Raw genomic sequence first — 12,045 nt, forward strand, 5'->3', positions numbered from 1 at the left:
ACGGACCTGGCAGAAATGTTCATGTTTACGGATCAGGCGGGGTTGAGGCGTAAGATTAGGGATACGCACTTTGCCTGCTACACTGGAGACCATGCACGGTTCAGGCCAAGATGGATCAGTTGGGGGAACACCTTTCTGAGGGACAATCCTGGGCTCAAGGGCAAGTGTGTCATGAGACAGTAGCTCATCAGGAACTGACAGCTCGACGAATTCACCAGGCAAAAGCACAGTAGACTGAGATGGGGCACGAAGGACATGAGCACGGCGAACTGCATGTGTCGCATTGTCCGAAGGCCTGCGAGAACCATATGAAATGATCATGTCATCACCCACACACACCTGGCGTTTAGCAGGACGAACCGACACATCATTGTGCTCCATGAATGGGGTACCTGCGAGTACTTCTACATCAAGATTATCAATGACCAAACCCTCAAACACGAATGACTTGCCGTCACGAGTGAAGGACAGAGTGGTCTCCCCAACAACATCAAGGGGGGATGACCCATCGGCTTGATGAGCAGACTGCGAGCTGGGTTTTATGACACCCTGGAGGGACTGGACAGTAGAAGCTCTGATCATGTTACCAGTAGCACCACTGTCGACAGTGATGCGAACGACCTGGTGCCCGCAAAACGCATCAAAATATGGAGACTGACGGACCTGGACTCTGAGGGCCGATGAAGAGTCGCTGGTAGCCGTATCATCCTTCAGAGGGACAGGCTCAGACAGGTGGACCTGTTCAACTTGGCACAAATCATCAATCTCATCATCAGACTCTAAAATATGTGCAACCTGGCGGGCCTTAGCAATGAATCGCCTGTCTGCTTCGGGTAAGTACGTACACTCACTTAAATAATGAGTGTCTGGCCGGCGCGCTTCACGACAGAGAGGACAGTATTTACTGTTGCGCTGGGGGGTGCGAGTCTGCAGATTGCGGCGACTGCGGGGCATTGGAGCACGCTGGGGGCGTAGGCCTACAGGGCGCGGGGAAGGGGAGGTCAGGGTGCGCATAGCACGAGAACTCTCTGTGGTGTGGATTTCATCCAAAAGACTATCTAATGCCTGAGAGATTTCGGGTTTCAGTGAAGCTAGGGTACGAGAGCGCAATTCTGTCCCGTAGCGCTGCTTGACCAGGCGAGGAAGATCTGAATGAATGAGTTGGAGCCAAGTGAGGACGATAAGGTTTTCCAACGTGGGAGTAAGCTCCTCATCTTCGCTAACACGCTTACCACGGTGAGTTATGCCACCTGCGGATGTGAGCAGGTTGTCTTCGATAAAGGCCACCACCCTTTGGTAGAGGTCCTCAGGACGCTCATCCGGCTCTAGTTTGATGTCACTGAAATCAAGAAAGTGAGCGCCGGTACTTTGAAACCCATAATGAAGCCTGATCTTCCCCCAAATATCGTTGAGGGAGGTGGAAGTCTTGACTATGGAATTGCGTGAGATAATGGGACAATAATTAGCAATCTGTCCGAGCATAAGCTCAAGCATACTGGCTTTCTGGTGTGCTGATTTTCGAGACCCAGTCGGGACGCTTTCTGGGTCATCAACAAAGCCACGGAGTGGGCAAGATTTAGATTTTTGAGCCCATGAGCAATCATCATCTAGGAACGGCGCAAAATTTGAGTCTAGGGTGAGAGTGTACACTAAGTTTTGTCGCCAATTTTCGAATGAATTGACTGTTTCACGTTTGGTGAGACACCATTGCTTGGGTGCTCTTGGAGCTGAGGCCATCACTAAAGCCTATAGGTGGGACCGTAATGTAAGAGAAAAACAAGGAACTTACACCAACTCTGGATCGTTGGCCGATTTGGAGCTCAGCAAGCTTAACGTCTGCTTGTGCAGGTGAAAACAAATCCTCAGGAGTAGGTAACGTTTCCAGAGCTGCCACCACGTAAATGAGAAGCAGACACAAATCGAGTTTCCGAGTAAACAGTCACCTTGAAGGCATTTAATGGAACCCAGCTTCAGACCAGATACCCAGCAGTGTGTAGCAGACAGTAACGCTACAGTCACCGAGAGGTGGCGCTATATAACAAGCTTGACTTGTAACATTGATAATCATTAACAACACTGGCGCATGGCCATCCCCTCCTAACACATGAGCTGAGGAGCCGGTCCATGGAATGGGACTTTAAAATAACCCCGCTTGCTGTTATCACAGATCAACTTAGCAGCACCCGTGGAAATTCGAGGATAGTCTTCTTTGCCCAAAGATTCTTCCCGTCGAAGCACGGGGGGGGGGGGTGCCATTGACATTTTGCCCTGCATACCTCCCCTCCCCCATGCCATTTACCCTCAGTCTCGACGCCCGTTGGAAAAAAAAAATACATGAGCCCTTTCTGGCCCCAACGCACGTACACATCTTTTCTCTTCATGAAAAAGCTAAAAAAAAAAAAAAAATGGCGTAATGTCATGAATAATACTTATTTTTTTAACACATCATTAAAAAAAAAAATCCCACACAACGACAATATGTTTATATAATCCTCACCCGTTTATCTGCTTCAGACTGCACATTATCATTATTGTTATTATTATGAATACTATTATTACATCATCATTTAATAAAATTATTTTGGGAGGGGAGATGATAGTCATCATAGCTTTATAAGTAAGCATCCGTGGGAATCCATGGGTCTCAGGGCATCGTATTTTTTCTTTAATATTTCTTTTCCCACGTTATGGGAGAAAGAAGAATATTTTTGTCGTCATTTGCTCCCTCTTTTTGATTTTTATCACCAAAACTTGGTTTGATGCACTATAGAATCACCCATTTGATATCCACTTGTAACTTCAAAAATTGGCGGTCAGCAAAGCGAGGGTTTCCCCCGCGTCCGCACGTCTTATGAATATTCATGTTTACAGCAGCCATGCAGTAAACGAATGAACAGCGGCGCGTGTACTCTGATATGGAAGGGTACGATCGGCACCCTTATAAAAAAAAACCATGGTTTTACAACCGTAACTATGGTATAACCATGGTTATGGACGGTTTTACAATGGATCGATGGTAGTCCATGATTTTTAATTCATATCCATGGTAAATGTGTGGCGAAAGTGTGGTAATACCATTGTTAAAATACCATAGTTATGATAACATGATAAAACTTTCATTTTACGACGGTTTTAAAACCATGGTGAAAAAATCATTGTTATACCACAGTTTTAAGAAATTAATAAAACAATGGTGAGAAAACCACGACAAAACCATCGTTCTACTTTGGTAAAAATAACATAATAATATAACAATGGTTGTAACCATGGTTTCACAATAGTATAAAAACAATGGTTAGGAAACCATGGTGTAACTCTCGTTCTACCAAGGTTGAAAACCATTGTTATCAAACCATGATTTCATCATGGTTTTATGATAGTGTAAAAAAGATAGTAATAAAACCATGATTGTAACCATGGTATTATGATAGCACAAAAACACTAGTTATAATACCATGGTTAAACTTTCGTTTTACAAAGGTTAAAAATGATGGGTATTAACCATGATATTAACCATGGTTTTATCATAGTTAAAAAATAATGGTTATATAACCATGGCTCTTACAGTGGTTTAATGAAAGTGTTTTAAAACCATGGTTAAAAAATTATCGTTATACCACAGTTTTAAGAAATTAAAAAAACAATGGCGAGAAAACCACAACAAGACTATCGTTCTACTTTGGTCAAAATAACATAATAATATAACAATGGTTGTAACCATGGTTTCACAATAGTATAAAAACAATGGTTAGGAAACCATGGTGTAACTCTCGTTCTACTAAGGTTGAAAACCATCGTTATTAAACCATGATTTCATCATGGTTTTATGATAGTGTAAAAAAGATAGTAATAAAACCATGATTTCAACCATGGTATTATGATAGCACAAAAGCACTAGTTATAATACCATGGTTAAACTTTCGTTTTACAAAGGTTAAAAATGATGGGTATTATAACCATGATATTAACCATGGTTTTATCATAGTTAAAAATGATGGTTATATAACCATGGCTCTAACAGTGGTTTAATGAAAGTGTTTTAAAACCATGGTTAAAAAATTATCGTTATACCACAGTTTTAAGAAATTAAAAAAAAAATGGTGAGAAAACCACAACAAGACTATCGTTCTACTTTGGTAAAAAATAACATAATAATATAACAATGGTTGTAACCATGGTTTCACAATAGTATAAAAACAATGGTTAGGAAACCATGGTGTAACTCTCGTTCTACTAAGGTTGAAAACCATCGTTATAAAACCATGATTTCATTATGGTTTTATGATAGTGTAAAAACAATAGTTATAAAACCATGATTTTAACCGTGGTTTTATGATAGCACAAAAACACTAGTTATAATACCATGGTTAAACTTCGTTTTACAAAGGTTGAAAACGATGGCTATTAACCATGATTATATTAACCATGGTTTTATCATGGTTAAAAAATGATGGTTAGGCTATATAACCATGACTTTAACAGTGGTTTAACAAAAGTGTGAAAACAACGGTTTTAAACAATCGTTCAAATTCCATTTCAGCAAGGAAAACGATGGTCATAGCTACACCAGGATTTGAACCATGGTTTTATCATAGTGTGATGTGCAAAGGATGGTTATGAAACATTGATTGGTTCTACGAACCGTGGTTTCATAATAGTGAAGAGGCGGTTAAAAAGCCATATGATTTTCACCATGGTTGTATGATAGCTCATAAGAACAGTGGTTATAAAACCGTGGTTTAACTTTTGTTTACCCACGGTTGAAAAAGTGGTTATTTTTTAACAATCAATGGTTTCAACCGTGGTTTCATGCTGATCAGATATAGAGTGCGGAAAAACCATATTCTAGAATTTCTAACCATGGAACCTTGTATGATAGCATAAGAACAGTGGTTATTAAACCATGGTTAACTTTTTGTTTTACCAAAGTTTAAACCACGTGCACTAGCCATGATAATTGAATGATGTCGATCACAAAAATCAATATGAAAACTCATAATTTGATGGCCGCAATGCCAATGCAAGTCATGACGGACATTCATCTAACGCAACCACCAGCACCCGTTTGGCTTCAACAGGATTATGTAAACAAACAGTAGTCTTACCATTGCAAACAAAAAGCTGCTTCACTTGCTTGATTTACAGCATTCCTAAAATGCAACATCTATTCACTACGGAATAAAGCACATAAAAAACCTTAAGTGAGATTACATACTCGTGAAAAAATAAAAAAAGGTAGTAACCCATTGCCGCCCGTTCGATCCCCGTAGCTTTGACATGTACACACAACAATAGAAAACTATATGAATGCAATCGGCGTGTAGTAATTGTGTACGATGAATGGGAGATCCGGGTTGTTGATATGAGGCTCGTTCGTACCAAAGATTACAACAAAAATATATTTCAAAATATATGGAGCATAAAAAATATTGACACATTAAAAAAAATTTAATTCGCAATAACAAAAAGTTTTAAACATATATTTTTTAATTCAAAACCAAAAAATTAATGATTACAAGTTTTCTTGATAATAATGTAACGTAAGAGGTCATGTGCGTGTTGTTGTTGTCGCTGATTGAACCTTACGTGTATGTACTGCTGAACCGTTAGTCCGCGACCGCGCTCAAAAACCACTTCATCATTTCAAACGCTCTTTCGTGATGACCTCTGACCGGAGTCAAACATCTCGACGTAAAAAGTGAACCATCTGATATTTTCAGAAATGGCTAGCAAACGGCCCCTAAGAAAAAGAGGAACTGCTCCTTTGGGATTCTTCGAGGAAGGTTGGTCAACGTAACTTTTAATACATTATTAGTAGACCTAATCTTAGCTAAAATAATTACCACTGATACCAGCGAGATTTGCATTGAATTGTCCCGACCGACCCGGTGCCGGCAGCGGCCCTGCCCCTGCTGTGCAAATTTCGCATGATCGTATCAAGTGGGGATAACCAGTCCAGTAGACTGTTCTGTATCTGAAAGTGTGACTGAGTCAGTGAGTGTGAGAGTATGACATGAGAGCTCAAGAGTTTGGAATGAGTTGTTCTAACTCAGCTACTGTATATGTACTGAACTGTTAGTGTTACTGTGTCACGTAAATTCTACAAGTTATCTACGGTAACTAGATTCTATACACAACCCAGTCGCTGTAGACAGTGTAGATCTAGTATGGTTGGGGCACCACGTATCGGCAGGGCACCTTCCCATCGGCACCCTGCGTATCATGGCTGTTTGCGTATAGGACCCTAGAACGAAAAGGTACGCACGGGATTGAGTGTCATGAGCTATAAAAACAATAAAAACGAAGAAACGAAAATCAAACTCAAACAAACCAAGCTAAAAATTACACATCCGCTCAGTAACGACGCATGGCTGTGAAATTCACGTGTATTAACGTGTTACCTATGGGCGTGGCCTGTGAAATTCACGTGTATTACCTATGCTGTGAAATTCACGTGTATACCTATGGAGGTTAGGGGGTGCCGATCGCAAGGTTCCCTTTTTAGCTGCGCGAAGAAAACGAAACGCACGCGCTAAAATTGCGCTATTTTAAAACGGAGATTCATAATCAACGAGACGGTCACGACATTCAAAACTGCAGTATTTATGGCATATTTGAGGTAAGAATTAGGCGGATTTGTGTTATATTTTTAGAATAAACAAGCTACAGATCTTTAGGGTGACGATACGTGGTACCCCCAACCCTACTAGTAGCGACAGGCTATAATTTATTCGCACAGCGTACTCTAACAGCGTCTGGTCGGGCTAACAAGACGGTAGTAGGTAGTTCTAAAAGTTAGGCGTAATCCCTAACAATGTTAGTAGGCATAGGCCTACCTCATATTGGGTGGTGATATCAGGTTCGGTGCAAGCTACATCAACAACACTATTTTCTGCTAACTCTGTTAGGACTTCTAGTGGTAACTGCTCCAGTGAATCAAGATAATCAGTAGAAGCTACGCTAAGACACAAGGGCTTACTCCTGCGAACTAGTACGCTCATGGGCGAAATACTGACGCCATTCCGCCATTGAAAGCAACAGACCGATAGATTGATTAGAGGGCGTACTGTATATTACGCGATCATGATATCAGTGCCGTATCACTGGGTCCTCGTATTTCTGTCTCCCTTTCATTTTTCCCCTTTTTAGGGGGCATACTTAACAGGGGAAGATATGTACCGATGTATGTACTTAGAATCTTGTTTTGTCGTAAAGAAATATCATTCCTGTCTAACCGTGAAATGTATTTGAAAAAAATGTCATTTACTTTCCAATCGCAATCTGCAGGCCCACAAAGTTTGAGCTGAAGTAGGTAGACCAAACTATGTTTCGGGAGGGAGAGAGAAATGAGATAGGTGGCGTTTGTCAGCTCAAATACAAACTTGCTGAGGGACTACTGATAAAAAAGTAATTACATTACTTCAATTTTTTTTTTTTTTTTACATATCGACAGAAAATATACTTTTTGTGATATTTTGAGGTCTGAAATGCAATTCTACCGCTGTGTGCTTCCTTTTAAAATGAAGAAAATGAAAGGAAGGTAGGGTTTGCTCCATAGGCTCACGTGTTTAAGAAGCTTGCGGTATTATTACTAAATTGGCTGCCATTGGGCTCCATGTTGGGCTCCCGCTCCATGCCGTACTACACCCGTTTGCGTGCGAAGTCGCGAGAGTACGCCCTCTTAGCTTCTATACTCTTTGATTGTGTCTCAGCACTAACTTAAGCACTGGCAGCCACTGGCACTGGCGATAAAACTGAAGTGAACTTGAAGTCCGTAGGTGCTGGTAGGATGACCTCAAAAATATGTCATAAATTTCTGGTTGCTAGTGCTGGGCAAACTTGTGAAAGATTCGTCTGTCCGAAGGAGGAGTCTTTAATTTTTTTTTTTTTTGACGTTACTTATGGCTCTCTACCTCCGGACTATGTCTATAGGAGGGGATCCGCAAAGCCAGATGCAGTCTCTGCTCTGTGGAACATATCCCCGTCGACGAGATACAGACCAATCTTTCGGTCAAGTGCTGGGCTTGGTGTTGAAATCAAAGAATGTCGTCTGCTGAACCTAGCTCCGCCATTTCGTAGTGTAAGAGTTAGGCCTGTAGCATACATTTTATGCTAATGCAATGGTCACCCACGCCACGAAACGTAGGCCCTACACGAGCATGTGGCTTCATAAATCTGAGCCTGGAAGCATAAAATTAAATATTAAGTTGTGTTTTGAAGAATGGTTGAAATTTGGGGCATTTTAGTCTGTCTTCCTCACTTTGTGTCTAAAAACTAAGCAGTCCTGCATCTTTTAATATTCGAGTGTAATCATGCGCCATCACTTTTCGTCGTGCGATTCTCACGGACCTTGCGATGCTGCGATTCCAACATCTATTGCTGGGGATCAATAACTTTGATAAGTATCGCTTAGTTAATCCGACCGTCGGTGTTGGAGCTCAATTTAAGTCAGTCATTTGGGAGCTAGCACTAGCACTGATCTTGAAATCCCCCAATGGCAAAGGATGCTGTATTTTGTAATTTGTATGTTATACCAGTATATCATTCACCTAACGGATTGTTGTGTGATTTTTCTGGCAAACCTTATTTTTCTTCTCTCAATCATTAATAGGTGTATTATTGTTATGTCGTGTGGTTTTTTTTTTCCTCATCAGAATCAAAGATTGACTGTGCAAGTGGCTGATGTGAGATGGTGTTTCCATAGAAGACTTGCAGTCCATAGAAGACTTGAGGTCCATCCATGACCATTGATCGTGCTGTCCACTAGCTTGCTCCTTTCATGGGTACAAGTACATGATACACGTGCAGCGCTGATTTACATCAATATGTGTACATGGCATCCTCCTGGCTGAATTCTGGTGCAAAGAAGTGGATCATCTGATGTCATGTTTTTTCCCGTTTGACCATGTCATCAAGGAGAAGGTATTCCTTTTTCTTTGTTTCTTTATTTCAACCCAGTATGGTTCATTAGGAATTTGAGCATATCACTGTAACATACCCAAATTCTTGTGCAACATCCTCAAAAACCAGCAGCATGCTATGCGACATTGTAGAATATTTGGGAGTCTTTTATTCCAGCAGTCATTTGGGAGCTAGCACAAGCACCAAACTTTAAATCATCCAATGCTGTATTTTGTATGTTACATCATTTTCCTGTGTGATTTTTCTGCCTAACCTTATTTCACTTCTGTCAATCATCACTATTATCGTTATGTTGTGTTATCTTTTTTTTTCCTCATCAGAATCAATGATTGATTGTGCCAGTGGCTGACACGAGAAGGTTTCTCCATAGAAGACTTGAAGTCCACCCATGACCATCGATCAGGCTGTCCCCTAGCTAGCTCCTTTCATGGGTACAAGTACATGCAGTGCTGATACGTGTATGGCATCCTCCTGGCTGAATTCTGGTGCAGAGAAGTCCATCTACTGATGTCATACTTTCTCCCGCTTTTCCATGTCATCAAGGGTAAGATACTCCTCTTTCTTTCTTTCTTTGTTTCTTTTTTTCAACCCATTATTAGTGTAGTTCATGAGGAATTTGAGCATTACACTGCAGCATACCCAAATTCTTGTGCAACATCCTCAAATACCAGCAGCATGCTATGCAGCATCCTAAAATATTGGCAACCTGCTTAAAATAGAATGTGATCAATTTTTGAAAAACATCAAATTACTCTAGGCAATTTGTGCACAATACATGATATGGAATGTTGAACGTAATGGCTTCACCTGTATGTGGCACTTAGGGGTTAAAATGATTGTAAAAGTACACTGTATTTTAAACAGTATCTCTCCAGCACATTAGAGTGATGAAATGATGGCTAGGTGTACCACATCAATCTAATCCCATTCTTATGTTTTTTTGCAAGGTAACTATTCTGTGCAAGAATTTTGTGTGTTGAGTATTTGAAGTAGAGTTTAACACGTACTACATGTTATTATTATTTTAAAAAAATAATAGCGTAATGAATAAATTCTCAGTTCGTTGCAGGAGTGATCTTCCCCAAGAAAATTCTCACGGCTCACGGTTGCAAAAGAAGGACATCTCAAGGCTCCACAACGACAAAGGGCACACTAACCAAGCTATATCAAGACCTAGTTCCTGCGAAGCCTCATCCAGAAGTTGCACCAAAGCTTACTGCTGGATAGTCTTGGACAGTAGAAGTACAAGGACAGTTTTCAAAGCATGTGAAGTGTGCATGTATGCTCTCATGTCAGGACTGTTGGTTGTTAGATAATTTTTTTTTTTGGATGCTGTTTTGTTCTGTTGTCCAGTGCTCCTGGTGTCACTTAAGTCCAAATTTGCATTATCTATACAATTCAAAGCTACTAATGATCATGTACATCAAACATGCACTAATATATGTACACTGTATTTAATTATCCAACTAATTCTTTGCAGGTGATATTCTTATAGTTTTAAATCATGTGACTGGCAATAAGCCATACCCACGTACAGTCAAGATGCTGCTCATGAAGCAATAAAAAGCTACTTTTCAATCGTAACAGCAAAGTGAGCAAATGTGCATTCTTATGTCTTATTTGTTGACTGAGGTTCAGTAAGAGTACATTTTCTTCATTGATTTGTTTACATAAACCTAGTTTTGCAACTGGAAATAATGTGATATTTGTATGATACTTTGACTTCTCACACCCAGCTGCTGAAAAATAACTTTTGAATGTATAATCATAATTGACTGTTTCTACCCTTGTGTACTTTCTTATTCTAAAGGTGCCTAGACCCGGTAGTTGCTGCAGCGCTTTTGGATGAGAGTGCCGATCACCATTAGCATTGATACAAAGACTGCCGAAATTGAGCTGTCTTCAACGGTAAAGCGCGTAGGTGTTGCTAGGTAATGTTGCCTTCATTGTCTTCTCTGCGTGTCAGACAGTCCGTAGAATTTGAATGCCAGGGTGCATGCTTCTTTGTTTGACTTCAGAGAAAAAAATATTAAAGCTGTCATCATCAGCAGTGGATTGGACTTCTTCGGACTCATGGAAATGGGTCAAAGCGTAAGCGCTAACGATAAAGAGGAGTCGATAGCATAGGTCTCTCAAGGAAGCTTGTGCCGTGCGCCGTGTACGCTAACGATAAAGAGGAGTCGATAGCATAGGTCTCTCAAGGAAGCTTGTGCCGTGCGCCGTGTACGCAAGCAAACCACCGGGTCTATGTGCCTTTAAATGCTAATGACAGTACAGTCAACTCCAGTCAGTCAGTTTTGACTGAAAAAGCGCATCAAATTGGGCAATGTTTGACTTCTGCATGTTCAGAGGAATACACATGACTAGGCCATAAAAATTGGGACTTATTGGTTTCCTCAATTTGGCCATAGTGTATTCGATATACATGTATGTTTTGGGGAGAGCTTTGGCTGTGTGAAAGTCAATGCTGGTAAGAGCATCGACCTACATGTACTCGTTGCTACATATAGCTTCTTTTATTAAACAGTGAATCAATTAACACTTACAATCTGCACCCATCCACCAACACACACATGGAAGTCAGTTTTTAAATACAGCTGTACATATTTTTTAGACTATAGCTAGAAGGAAAATACATGTAATAGAGAATTGGTTTTCTCCTGTTTCAGAGTCCAGGTTCATATACATGTTTACAAATGTACTGTATCACAATACATATGTATAGGAATTGTAAGAATTATTATTCTGCTCCAGGTAATTTACTGAAAATATTTTTATTTCATCACTTTATGTGAAGACTCTACTGTGCTATTTATTGATCATTATTCATCAAATAGCAAAGCAATTGTGGAAAAATATATTTCTCCAACCAAATTTCCCCATGGTTTCTCAAAGTACTTGTGAAATACAACTGTAGTTAAAAATACATTTTTCTACGATATTGCACTGTGGTTAAATAGTGGGTTTACTTTGTACAATGGATCATGGTTGTATCGTTATTTGGGTTGTAATTCTGTGGTTTGGCAGCTGTAAAACCATGTTTTCATCTTTTCCTAACCAAACTTTCACCTTTACCTAACCATGGTTTTACACTTCCTTAACCATGGTTTCACTTCTTCGTAA

The 12,045-nt window shown here is 40.3% G+C and overlaps 1 long non-coding RNA gene across 2 annotated transcripts; it reads left to right on the forward strand.

The window, feature by feature from the left end:
* The first annotated feature begins 5,726 nt into the window (after positions 1-5,726).
* LOC140245458 (uncharacterized) lies at positions 5,727-10,506 on the forward strand. 2 transcript variants are annotated; one of them, XR_011902338.1, is made up of 4 exons: positions 5,727-5,783; positions 8,655-8,922; positions 9,243-9,466; positions 9,982-10,506. It is a non-coding gene; the product is annotated as an uncharacterized lncRNA (long non-coding RNA). The 2 variants fall into 2 exon arrangements; XR_011902339.1 differs by lacking the exon at positions 5,727-5,783 and adding an exon at positions 6,605-6,619.
* The last annotated feature ends 1,539 nt before the right edge of the window (positions 10,507-12,045 follow it).

The sequence above is a fragment of the Diadema setosum genome, chromosome 22 (genome assembly GCF_964275005.1).
Source record: "Diadema setosum chromosome 22, eeDiaSeto1, whole genome shotgun sequence".
Classification (NCBI taxonomy): domain Eukaryota; kingdom Metazoa; phylum Echinodermata; class Echinoidea; order Diadematoida; family Diadematidae; genus Diadema; species Diadema setosum.